The 12,258-nt window shown below is 44.1% G+C and overlaps 12 non-coding genes across 12 annotated transcripts; all 12 read right to left on the bottom strand.

The window, feature by feature from the left end:
• Positions 1-651: 651 nt before the first annotated feature.
• On the bottom strand, positions 652-842 carry LOC130412449 (U2 spliceosomal RNA). Its single transcript, XR_008905331.1, has one exon. It is a non-coding gene; the product is annotated as a U2 spliceosomal RNA (small nuclear RNA).
• Positions 843-1,649: 807 nt separating this feature from the next.
• Positions 1,650-1,813, bottom strand: LOC130412337 (U1 spliceosomal RNA). The gene has a single exon (XR_008905225.1). It is a non-coding gene; the product is annotated as a U1 spliceosomal RNA (small nuclear RNA).
• An 843-nt stretch (positions 1,814-2,656) lies between these two features.
• Positions 2,657-2,847, bottom strand: LOC130412450 (U2 spliceosomal RNA). Its single transcript, XR_008905332.1, has one exon. It is a non-coding gene; the product is annotated as a U2 spliceosomal RNA (small nuclear RNA).
• An 805-nt stretch (positions 2,848-3,652) lies between these two features.
• On the bottom strand, positions 3,653-3,815 carry LOC130412375 (U1 spliceosomal RNA). Its single transcript, XR_008905262.1, has one exon. It is a non-coding gene; the product is annotated as a U1 spliceosomal RNA (small nuclear RNA).
• An 806-nt stretch (positions 3,816-4,621) lies between these two features.
• LOC130412451 (U2 spliceosomal RNA) lies at positions 4,622-4,812 on the bottom strand. Its single transcript, XR_008905333.1, has one exon. It is a non-coding gene; the product is annotated as a U2 spliceosomal RNA (small nuclear RNA).
• An 806-nt stretch (positions 4,813-5,618) lies between these two features.
• Positions 5,619-5,781, bottom strand: LOC130412370 (U1 spliceosomal RNA). Its single transcript, XR_008905257.1, has one exon. It is a non-coding gene; the product is annotated as a U1 spliceosomal RNA (small nuclear RNA).
• Positions 5,782-6,615: 834 nt separating this feature from the next.
• On the bottom strand, positions 6,616-6,806 carry LOC130412452 (U2 spliceosomal RNA). The gene has a single exon (XR_008905334.1). It is a non-coding gene; the product is annotated as a U2 spliceosomal RNA (small nuclear RNA).
• Positions 6,807-7,613: 807 nt separating this feature from the next.
• LOC130412371 (U1 spliceosomal RNA) lies at positions 7,614-7,776 on the bottom strand. The gene has a single exon (XR_008905258.1). It is a non-coding gene; the product is annotated as a U1 spliceosomal RNA (small nuclear RNA).
• An 837-nt stretch (positions 7,777-8,613) lies between these two features.
• On the bottom strand, positions 8,614-8,804 carry LOC130412453 (U2 spliceosomal RNA). Its single transcript, XR_008905335.1, has one exon. It is a non-coding gene; the product is annotated as a U2 spliceosomal RNA (small nuclear RNA).
• An 807-nt stretch (positions 8,805-9,611) lies between these two features.
• LOC130412336 (U1 spliceosomal RNA) lies at positions 9,612-9,775 on the bottom strand. The gene has a single exon (XR_008905223.1). It is a non-coding gene; the product is annotated as a U1 spliceosomal RNA (small nuclear RNA).
• An 830-nt stretch (positions 9,776-10,605) lies between these two features.
• Positions 10,606-10,796, bottom strand: LOC130412454 (U2 spliceosomal RNA). The gene has a single exon (XR_008905336.1). It is a non-coding gene; the product is annotated as a U2 spliceosomal RNA (small nuclear RNA).
• An 805-nt stretch (positions 10,797-11,601) lies between these two features.
• LOC130412338 (U1 spliceosomal RNA) lies at positions 11,602-11,765 on the bottom strand. Its single transcript, XR_008905226.1, has one exon. It is a non-coding gene; the product is annotated as a U1 spliceosomal RNA (small nuclear RNA).
• Between the last annotated feature and the right edge of the window lie 493 nt (positions 11,766-12,258).

The following is a 12,258-nucleotide window of genomic DNA, read 5'->3' on the forward strand; positions in this document are numbered from 1 at the left end:
CATACACATGAACAGACAAATACATTAAGAATTCAACGCAAACAGTCCACATATGTGCTGAAAGTGTTTCAATTGGATGCTGGACACCTTTTGCATTTAAGCATTTGGCAGACGCCTTTATCCAAAGCGACTTACATTGCTTTATCCTATACATTTACATAGGTATTTGCAATTCCCAGGGATCGTACCCAAAACCTGTTAACGCAATGCTCTTACCACTGAGCTACAGGAAGCCCCGTTCTCTCTCTATCACACAACAGCATTTAAGCCAGGCGCAAGCGTCTCTAATAGGAACTACGTTCTTCAACACATAACTATCCGCATACATTTAGGGCTTTAGTGAGTGCGTGCGTGAGACTGTGAGAGAGTGAGAGTGTGAGTGTGAGAGAGTGAGTGAGTGAGTGAGTGAGTGAGTGAGTGAGTGGAGTGAGTGAGTGAGTGAGTGAGTGAGTGAGTGAGATGAGTGAGTGAGTGAGTGAGTGAGTGACCGAGTGAGTGAGTGACCGAGTGAGTGAGTGACCGAGTGAGTGACTGAGTGACTGAGTGAGTGAGTACTTGCCAAAGTATTTTTCTGTATAAGACAGTCACGTGAGAAATAAAACTTTGCGTCTTCTCATCACTACCTTTCAACACAAGCTGCTATCCCCGAAAGGGGAATGCACCGTTCCTGGAGACACTGCAATACCAGGTCGATGCGTGGAGTGGGCGGAGCAAGCCCCGCTTCCAGCTCCGCGTTTCAAAAATCCATTTAATATATGGTCCCCAGATAGGGGACGTATCAGATATTAAACTGATAAGAACAGATACTACACTTGATCTTAGCCAAAAGGCCGAGAAGCGATGCCCACAATGGGTGGCAAAAGGCAGAGCGTGGGGCGGCACCCGACTATTGGGCTTGCGGTGCACATGCGCCTCAAAGGTCAGCGTGTGATCGTACGAACACACAATCAAATGTATCGTTTAAACAACAGAATCAATTAACCAATTAACGAAAGAAGAAATAATTAAATGGGCTATTTTTGAAGACCTGAACGAATGAAGGAACGGACTGAAAATCAAATGTATCGTTTAAACAACAGAATCAATTAACCGATTAACGAAAGAAGAAATAATTAAATGGGCTATTTATGAAGACCTGAACGAATGAAGGAACGGACTGACAATCAAATGTATTGTTTAAACAATAGAATAAATTAACCGATTAACGAAAGAAGAAATAATTAAATGGGCTATTTATGAAGACCTGAACGGATGAAGGAACGGACGAGCACGCACACGTTTCACAGAAATGAAGGTCAGCGTGGTCTGGCAGAATCTCCGTCGAAGATGCGTTCTATACTCGTCTGATGAGGCGTCCAAAATATGAACGAAAAAACAATTAAACAAATGAATCAAACATAAAACCAGCAAACGAATAAATGAATATCTAAATAATTATATATATAAATATACCTACATGCATACATACATACATGTATGTGTGTTTGGGAACGACGGAACAGCAAACAACCGTATTAAAAAAAAACAGGTATTAGGAAGTAATCGATCACTCGATTTGGTGCTCGTCTCTTGCGGAATCTGCAGATCTGACGCCAACAAGGTTCGAAATACGGACACAATACAAAATCTCTCTTCTTTTGATACATGATAAGGGGAGAGCGCGAACGCAGTCCCCCACTACCAGAAATTATGCAGTCGAGATTCCCACATTTGGGGAATTCGCAAAAGTCAACCCAACCTGAGTGCAATGGCCGAGCCTCGTCCTGGGTGAACCGCCTTCGTGATCATGGTGTCCCCCCTGCCAGGTAAGTATGATTTGCCCCGTTCGGGCAAGACATCGCTTACTTGCCTCTGCCATGCGCATCAACGCTGACCCCGAGCGAGCGTTCGGCAACTGCAAGTTCCAGTTGATTGCTCTGTAGAACCCGTGGGAAAGCGCACGAAGGCGACGGTCCACAGGCAAACATACACATGAACAGACAAATACATTAAGAATTCAACGCAAACAGTCCACATATGTGCTGAAAGTGTTTCAATTGGATGCTGGACACCTTTTGCATTTAAGCATTTGGCAGACGCCTTTATCCAAAGCGACTTACATTGCTTTATCCTATACATTTACATAGGTATTTAATTCCCAGGGATCGTACCCAAAACCTGTTAACGCAATGCTCTTACCACTGAGCTACAGGAAGCCCCGTTCTCTCTCTATCACACAACAGCATTTAAGCCAGGCGCAAGCGTCTCTAATAGGAACTACGTTCTTCAACACATAACTATCCGCATACATTTAGGGCTTTAGTGAGTGCGTGCGTGAGACTGTGAGAGAGTGAGAGTGAGTGTGAGAGAGTGAGTGAGTGAGTGAGTGAGTGAGTGAGTGAGTGAGTGAGAGTGAGTGTGAGTGAGTGAGTGAGTGAGTGAGTGAGTGAGAGTGAGTGAGTGAGTGAGTGAGGAGTGAGTGATGAGTGAGTGAGTGACTGAGTGAGTGAGTGACCGAGTGAGTGAGTGACCGAGTGATGAGTGACCGAGTGAGTGACTGAGTGACTGAGTGAGTGAGTACTTGCCAAAGTATTTTTCTGTATAAGACAGTCACGTGAGAAATAAAACTTTGCGTCTTCTCATCACTACCTTTCAACACAAGCTGCTATCCCCGAAAGGGGAATGCACCGTTCCTGGAGACACTGCAATACCAGGTCGATGCGTGGAGTGGGCGGAGCAAGCCCCGCTTCCAGCTCCGCGTTTCAAAAATCCATTTAATATATGGTCCCCAGATAGGGGACGTATCAGATATTAAACTGATAAGAACAGATACTACACTTGATCTTAGCCAAAAGGCCGAGAAGCGATGCCCACAATGGGTGGCAAAAGGCAGAGCGTGGGGCGGCACCGACTATTGGGCTTGCGGTGCACATGCGCCTCAAAGGTCAGCGTGTGATCGTACGAACACACAATCAAATGTATCGTTTAAACAACAGAATCAATTAACCAATTAACGAAAGAAGAAATAATTAAATGGGCTATTTTTGAAGACCTGAACGAATGAAGGAACGGACTGAAAATCAAATGTATCGTTTAAACAACAGAATCAATTAACCGATTAACGAAAGAAGAAAAATTAAATGGGCTATTTATGAAGACCTGAACGAATGAAGGAACGGACTGACAATCAAATGTATTGTTTAAACAATAGAATAAATTAACCGATTAACGAAAGAAGAAATAATTAAATGGGCTATTTATGAAGACCTGAACGGATGAAGGAACGGACGAGCACGCACACGTTTCACAGAAATGAAGGTCAGCGTGGTCTGGCAGAATCTCCGTCGAAGATGCGTTCTATACTCGTCTGATGAGGCGTCCAAAATATGAACGAAAAAACAATTAAACAAATGAATCAAACATAAAACCAGCAAACGAATAAATGAATATCTAAATAATTATATATATAAATATACCTACATGCATACATACATACATGTATGTGTGTTTGGGAACGACGGAACAGCAAACAACCGTATTAAAAAAAAACATGGTATTAGGAAGTAATCGATCACTCGATTTGGTGCTCGTCTCTTGCGGAATCTGCAGATCTGACGCCAACAAGGTTCGAAATACGGACACAATACAAAATCTCTCTTCTTTTGATACATGATAAGGGAGAGCGCGAACGCAGTCCCCCACTACCAGAAATTATGCAGTCGAGATTCCCACATTTGGGGAATTCGCAAAAGTCAACCCAACCTGAGTGCAATGGCCGAGCCTCGTCCTGGGTGAACCGCCTTCGTGATCATGGTGTCCCCCTGCCAGGTAAGTATGATTTGCCCCGTTCGGGCAAGACATCGCTTACTTGCCTCTGCCATGCGCATCAACGCTGACCCCGAGCGAGCGTTCGGCAACTGCAAGTTCCAGTTGATTGCTCTGTAGAACCCGTGGGAAAGCGCACGAAGGCGACGGTCCACAGGCAAACATACACATGAACAGACAAATACATTAAGAATTCAACGCAAACAGTCCACATATGTGCTGAAAGTGTTTCAATTGGATGCTGGACACCTTTTGCATTTAAGCATTTGGCAGACGCCTTTATCCAAAGCGACTTACATTGCTTTATCCTATACATTTACATAGGTATTTGCAATTCCCAGGGATCGTACCCAAAACCTGTTAACGCAATGCTCTTACCACTGAGCTACAGGAAGCCCCGTTCTCTCTCTATCACACAACAGCATTTAAGCCAGGCGCAAGCGTCTCTAATAGGAACTACGTTCTTCAACACATAACTATCCGCATACATTTAGGGCTTTAGTGAGTGCGTGCGTGAGACTGTGAGAGAGTGAGAGTGTGAGTGTGAGAGAGTGAGTGAGTGAGTGAGTGAGTGAGTGAGTGAGTGAGTGAGTGAGAGTGAGTGAGTGAGTGAGTGAGTGAGTGAGTGAGTGAGTGAGTGAGTGAGTGACTGAGTGAGTGAGTGAGTGACCGAGTGAGTGAGTGACCGAGTGAGTGACTGAGTGACTGAGTGAGTGAGTACTTGCCAAAGTATTTTTCTGTATAAGACAGTCACGTGAGAAATAAAACTTTGCGTCTTCTCATCACTACCTTTCAACACAAGCTGCTATCCCCGAAAGGGGAATGCACCGTTCCTGGAGACACTGCAATACCAGGTCGATGCGTGGAGTGGGCGGAGCAAGCCCCGCTTCCAGCTCCGCGTTTCAAAAATCCATTTAATATATGGTCCCCAGATAGGGGACGTATCAGATATTAAACTGATAAGAACAGATACTACACTTGATCTTAGCCAAAAGGCCGAGAAGCGATGCCCACAATGGGTGGCAAAAGGCAGAGCGTGGGGCGGCACCGACTATTGGGCTTGCGGTGCACATGCGCCTCAAAGGTCAGCGTGTGATCGTACGAACACACAATCAAATGTATCGTTTAAACAACAGAATCAATTAACCAATTAACGAAAGAAGAAATAATTAAATGGGCTATTTTTGAAGACCTGAACGAATGAAGGAACGGACTGAAAATCAAATGTATCGTTTAAACAACAGAATCAATTAACCGATTAACGAAAGAAGAAATAATTAAATGGGCTATTTATGAAGACCTGAACGAATGAAGGAACGGACTGACAATCAAATGTATTGTTTAAACAATAGAATAAATTAACCGATTAACGAAAGAAGAAATAATTAAATGGGCTATTTATGAAGACCTGAACGGATGAAGGAACGGACGAGCACGCACACGTTTCACAGAAATGAAGGTCAGCGTGGTCTGGCAGAATCTCCGTCGAAGATGCGTTCTATACTCGTCTGATGAGGCGTCCAAAATATGAACGAAAAAACAATTAAACAAATGAATCAAACATAAAACCAGCAAACGAATAAATGAATATCTAAATAATTATATATATAAATATACCTACATGCATACATACATACATGTATGTGTGTTTGGGAACGACGGAACAGCAAACAACCGTATTAAAAAAAAACAGGTATTAGGAAGTAATCGATCACTCGATTTGGTGCTCGTCTCTTGCGGAATCTGCAGATCTGACGCCAACAAGGTTCGAAATACGGACACAATACAAAATCTCTCTTCTTTTGATACATGATAAGGGGAGAGCGCGAACGCAGTCCCCCACTACCAGAAATTATGCAGTCGAGATTCCCACATTTGGGGAATTCGCAAAAGTCAACCCAACCTGAGTGCAATGGCCGAGCCTCGTCCTGGGTGAACCGCCTTCGTGATCATGGTGTCCCCCTGCCAGGTAAGTATGATTTGCCCCGTTCGGGCAAGACATCGCTTACTTGCCTCTGCCATGCGCATCAACGCTGACCCCGAGCGAGCGTTCGGCAACTGCAAGTTCCAGTTGATTGCTCTGTAGAACCCGTGGGAAAGCGCACGAAGGCGACGGTCCACAGGCAAACATACACATGAACAGACAAATACATTAAGAATTCAACGCAAACAGTCCACATATGTGCTGAAAGTGTTTCAATTGGATGCTGGACACCTTTTGCATTTAAGCATTTGGCAGACGCCTTTATCCAAAGCGACTTACATTGCTTTATCCTATACATTTACATAGGTATTTGCAATTCCCAGGGATCGTACCCAAAACCTGTTAACGCAATGCTCTTACCACTGAGCTACAGGAAGCCCCGTTCTCTCTCTATCACACAACAGCATTTAAGCCAGGCGCAAGCGTCTCTAATAGGAACTACGTTCTTCAACACATAACTATCCGCATACATTTAGGGCTTTAGTGAGTGCGTGCGTGAGACTGTGAGAGAGTGAGAGTGTGAGTGTGAGAGAGTGAGTGAGTGAGTGAGTGAGTGAGTGAGTGAGTGAGTGAGAGTGATGTGAGTGAGTGAGTGAGTGAGTGAGTGAGTGAGTGAGTGAGTGAGTGAGTGAGTGAGAGTGAGTGAGTGTGAGTGATGAGTGAGTGAGTGAGTGAGTGACCGAGTGAGTGAGTGACCGAGTGAGTGACTGAGTGACTGAGTGAGTGAGTACTTGCCAAAGTATTTTTCTGTATAAGACAGTCACGTGAGAAATAAAACTTTGCGTCTTCTCATCACTACCTTTCAACACAAGCTGCTATCCCCGAAAGGGGAATGCACCGTTCCTGGAGACACTGCAATACCAGGTCGATGCGTGGAGTGGGCGGAGCAAGCCCCGCTTCCAGCTCCGCGTTTCAAAAATCCATTTAATATATGGTCCCCAGATAGGGGACGTATCAGATATTAAACTGATAAGAACAGATACTACACTTGATCTTAGCCAAAAGGCCGAGAAGCGATGCCCACAATGGGTGGCAAAAGGCAGAGCGTGGGGCGGCACCGACTATTGGGCTTGCGGTGCACATGCGCCTCAAAGGTCAGCGTGTGATCGTACGAACACACAATCAAATGTATCGTTTAAACAACAGAATCAATTAACCAATTAACGAAAGAAGAAATAATTAAATGGGCTATTTTTGAAGACCTGAACGAATGAAGGAACGGACTGAAAATCAAATGTATCGTTTAAACAACAGAATCAATTAACCGATTAACGAAAGAAGAAATAATTAAATGGGCTATTTATGAAGACCTGAACGAATGAAGGAACGGACTGACAATCAAATGTATTGTTTAAACAATAGAATAAATTAACCGATTAACGAAAGAAGAAATAATTAAATGGGCTATTTATGAAGACCTGAACGGATGAAGGAACGGACGAGCACGCACACGTTTCACAGAAATGAAGGTCAGCGTGGTCTGGCAGAATCTCCGTCGAAGATGCGTTCTATACTCGTCTGATGAGGCGTCCAAAATATGAACGAAAAAACAATTAAACAAATGAATCAAACATAAAACCAGCAAACGAATAAATGAATATCTAAATAATTATATATATAAATATACCTACATGCATACATACATACATGTATGTGTGTTTGGGAACGACGGAACAGCAAACAACCGTATTAAAAAAAAACATGGTATTAGGAAGTAATCGATCACTCGATTTGGTGCTCGTCTCTTGCGGAATCTGCAGATCTGACGCCAACAAGGTTCGAAATACGGACACAATACAAAATCTCTCTTCTTTTGATACATGATAAGGGGAGAGCGCGAACGCAGTCCCCCACTACCAGAAATTATGCAGTCGAGATTCCCACATTTGGGGAATTCGCAAAAGTCAACCCAACCTGAGTGCAATGGCCGAGCCTCGTCCTGGGTGAACCGCCTTCGTGATCATGGTGTCCCCCTGCCAGGTAAGTATGATTTGCCCCGTTCGGGCAAGACATCGCTTACTTGCCTCTGCCATGCGCATCAACGCTGACCCCGAGCGAGCGTTCGGCAACTGCAAGTTCCAGTTGATTGCTCTGTAGAACCCGTGGGAAAGCGCACGAAGGCGACGGTCCACAGGCAAACATACACATGAACAGACAAATACATTAAGAATTCAACGCAAACAGTCCACATATGTGCTGAAAGTGTTTCAATTGGATGCTGGACACCTTTTGCATTTAAGCATTTGGCAGACGCCTTTATCCAAAGCGACTTACATTGCTTTATCCTATACATTTACATAGGTATTTGCAATTCCCAGGGATCGTACCCAAAACCTGTTAACGCAATGCTCTTACCACTGAGCTACAGGAAGCCCCGTTCTCTCTCTATCACACAACAGCATTTAAGCCAGGCGCAAGCGTCTCTAATAGGAACTACGTTCTTCAACACATAACTATCCGCATACATTTAGGGCTTTAGTGAGTGCGTGCGTGAGACTGTGAGAGAGTGAGAGTGAGAGTGGAGTGTGAGAGAGTGAGTGAGTGAGTGAGTGAGTGAGTGAGTGAGTGAGTGAGTGACTGAGTGAGTGAGTGAGTGACTGAGTGAGTGAGTGAGTGAGTGAGTGAGTGAGTGAGTGAGTGAGTGATGAGTGAGTGAGTGACCGAGTGAGTGAGTGACCGTGATGAGTGACCGAGTGAGTGACTGAGTGACTGAGTGAGTGAGTGAGTACTTGCCAAAGTATTTTTCTGTATAAGACAGTCACGTGAGAAATAAAACTTTGCGTCTTCTCATCACTACCTTTCAACACAAGCTGCTATCCCCGAAAGGGGAATGCACCGTTCCTGGAGACACTGCAATACCAGGTCGATGCGTGGAGTGGGCGGAGCAAGCCCCGCTTCCAGCTCCGCGTTTCAAAAATCCATTTAATATATGGTCCCCAGATAGGGGACGTATCAGATATTAAACTGATAAGAACAGATACTACACTTGATCTTAGCCAAAAGGCCGAGAAGCGATGCCCACAATGGGTGGCAAAAGGCAGAGCGTGGGGCGGCACCGACTATTGGGCTTGCGGTGCACATGCGCCTCAAAGGTCAGCGTGTGATCGTACGAACACACAATCAAATGTATCGTTTAAACAACAGAATCAATTAACCAATTAACGAAAGAAGAAATAATTAAATGGGCTATTTTTGAAGACCTGAACGAATGAAGGAACGGACTGAAAATCAAATGTATCGTTTAAACAACAGAATCAATTAACCGATTAACGAAAGAAGAAATAATTAAATGGGCTATTTATGAAGACCTGAACGAATGAAGGAACGGACTGACAATCAAATGTATTGTTTAAACAATAGAATAAATTAACCGATTAACGAAAGAAGAAATAATTAAATGGGCTATTTATGAAGACCTGAACGGATGAAGGAACGGACGAGCACGCACACGTTTCACAGAAATGAAGGTCAGCGTGGTCTGGCAGAATCTCCGTCGAAGATGCGTTCTATACTCGTCTGATGAGGCGTCCAAAATATGAACGAAAAAACAATTAAACAAATGAATCAAACATAAAACCAGCAAACGAATAAATGAATATCTAAATAATTATATATATAAATATACCTACATGCATACATACATACATGTATGTGTGTTTGGGAACGACGGAACAGCAAACAACCGTATTAAAAAAAAACATGGTATTAGGAAGTAATCGATCACTCGATTTGGTGCTCGTCTCTTGCGGAATCTGCAGATCTGACGCCAACAAGGTTCGAAATACGGACACAATACAAAATCTCTCTTCTTTTGATACATGATAAGGGGAGAGCGCGAACGCAGTCCCCCACTACCAGAAATTATGCAGTCGAGATTCCCACATTTGGGGAATTCGCAAAAGTCAACCCAACCTGAGTGCAATGGCCGAGCCTCGTCCTGGGTGAACCGCCTTCGTGATCATGGTGTCTCCCCTGCCAGGTAAGTATGATTTGCCCCGTTCGGGCAAGACATCGCTTACTTGCCTCTGCCATGCGCATCAACGCTGACCCCGAGCGAGCGTTCGGCAACTGCAAGTTCCAGTTGATTGCTCTGTAGAACCCGTGGGAAAGCGCACGAAGGCGACGGTCCACAGGCAAACATACACATGAACAGACAAATACATTAAGAATTCAACGCAAACAGTCCACATATGTGCTGAAAGTGTTTCAATTGGATGCTGGACACCTTTTGCATTTAAGCATTTGGCAGACGCCTTTATCCAAAGCGACTTACATTGCTTTATCCTATACATTTACATAGGTATTTGCAATTCCCAGGGATCGTACCCAAAACCTGTTAACGCAATGCTCTTACCACTGAGCTACAGGAAGCCCCGTTCTCTCTCTATCACACAACAGCATTTAAGCCAGGCGCAAGCGTCTCTAATAGGAACTACGTTCTTCAACACATAACTATCCGCATACATTTAGGGCTTTAGTGAGTGCGTGCGTGAGACTGTGAGAGAGTGAGAGTGAGAGTGTGAGTGAGAGAGTGAGTGAGTGAGTGAGTGAGTGAGTGAGTGAGTGAGTGAGTGACTGAGTGAGTGAGTGAGTGACTGAGTGAGTGAGTGAGTGAGAGTGAGTGAGTGAGTGAGTGAGTGAGTGACTGAGTGAGTGAGTGACCGAGTGAGTGAGTGACCGAGTGAGTGACTGAGTGACTGAGTGACTGAGTGAGTGAGTACTTGCCAAAGTATTTTTCTGTATAAGACAGTCACGTGAGAAATAAAACTTTGCGTCTTCTCATCACTACCTTTCAACACAAGCTGCTATCCCCGAAAGGGGAATGCACCGTTCCTGGAGACACTGCAATACCAGGTCGATGCGTGGAGTGGGCGGAGCAAGCCCCGCTTCCAGCTCCGCGTTTCAAAAATCCATTTAATATATGGTCCCCAGATAGGGGACGTATCAGATATTAAACTGATAAGAACAGATACTACACTTGATCTTAGCCAAAAGGCCGAGAAGCGATGCCCACAATGGGTGGCAAAAGGCAGAGCGTGGGGCGGCACCGACTATTGGGCTTGCGGTGCACATGCGCCTCAAAGGTCAGCGTGTGATCGTACGAACACACAATCAAATGTATCGTTTAAACAACAGAATCAATTAACCAATTAACGAAAGAAGAAATAATTAAATGGGCTATTTTTGAAGACCTGAACGAATGAAGGAACGGACTGAAAATCAAATGTATCGTTTAAACAACAGAATCAATTAACCGATTAACGAAAGAAGAAATAATTAAATGGGCTATTTATGAAGACCTGAACGAATGAAGGAACGGACTGACAATCAAATGTATTGTTTAAACAATAGAATAAATTAACCGATTAACGAAAGAAGAAATAATTAAATGGGCTATTTATGAAGACCTGAACGGATGAAGGAACGGACGAGCACGCACACGTTTCACAGAAATGAAGGTCAGCGTGGTCTGGCAGAATCTCCGTCGAAGATGCGTTCTATACTCGTCTGATGAGGCGTCCAAAATATGAACGAAAAAACAATTAAACAAATGAATCAAACATAAAACCAGCAAACGAATAAATGAATATCTAAATAATTATATATATAAATATACCTACATGCATACATACATACATGTATGTGTTTTGGGAACGACGGAACAGCAAACAACCGTATTAAAAAAAAACAGGTATTAGGAAGTAATCGATCACTCGATTTGGTGCTCGTCTCTTGCGGAATCTGCAGATCTGACGCCAACAAGGTTCGAAATACGGACACAATACAAAATCTCTCTTCTTTTGATACATGATAAGGGGAGAGCGCGAACGCAGTCCCCCACTACCAGAAATTATGCAGTCGAGATTCCCACATTTGGGGAATTCGCAAAAGTCAACCCAACCTGAGTGCAATGGCCGAGCCTCGTCCTGGGTGAACCGCCTTCGTGATCATGGTGTCCCCCCTGCCAGGTAAGTATGATTTGCCCCGTTCGGGCAAGACATCGCTTACTTGCCTCTGCCATGCGCATCAACGCTGACCCCGAGCGAGCGTTCGGCAACTGCAAGTTCCAGTTGATTGCTCTGTAGAACCCGTGGGAAAGCGCACGAAGGCGACGGTCCACAGGCAAACATACACATGAACAGACAAATACATTAAGAATTCAACGCAAACAGTCCACATATGTGCTGAAAGTGTTTCAATTGGATGCTGGACACCTTTTGCATTTAAGCATTTGGCAGACGCCTTTATCCAAAGCGACTTACATTGCTTTATCCTATACATTTACATAGGTATTTACAATTCCCAGGGATCGTACCCAAAACCTGTTAACGCAATGCTCTTACCACTGAGCTACAGGAAGCCCCGTTCTCTCTCTATCACACAACAGCATTTAAGCCAGGCGCAAGCGTCTCTAATAGGAACTACGTTCTTCAACACATAACTATCCGCATACATTTAGGGCTTTAGTG

This window comes from Triplophysa dalaica, chromosome 22 (assembly GCF_015846415.1).
Source record: "Triplophysa dalaica isolate WHDGS20190420 chromosome 22, ASM1584641v1, whole genome shotgun sequence".
NCBI lineage: Eukaryota > Metazoa > Chordata > Actinopteri > Cypriniformes > Nemacheilidae > Triplophysa > Triplophysa dalaica.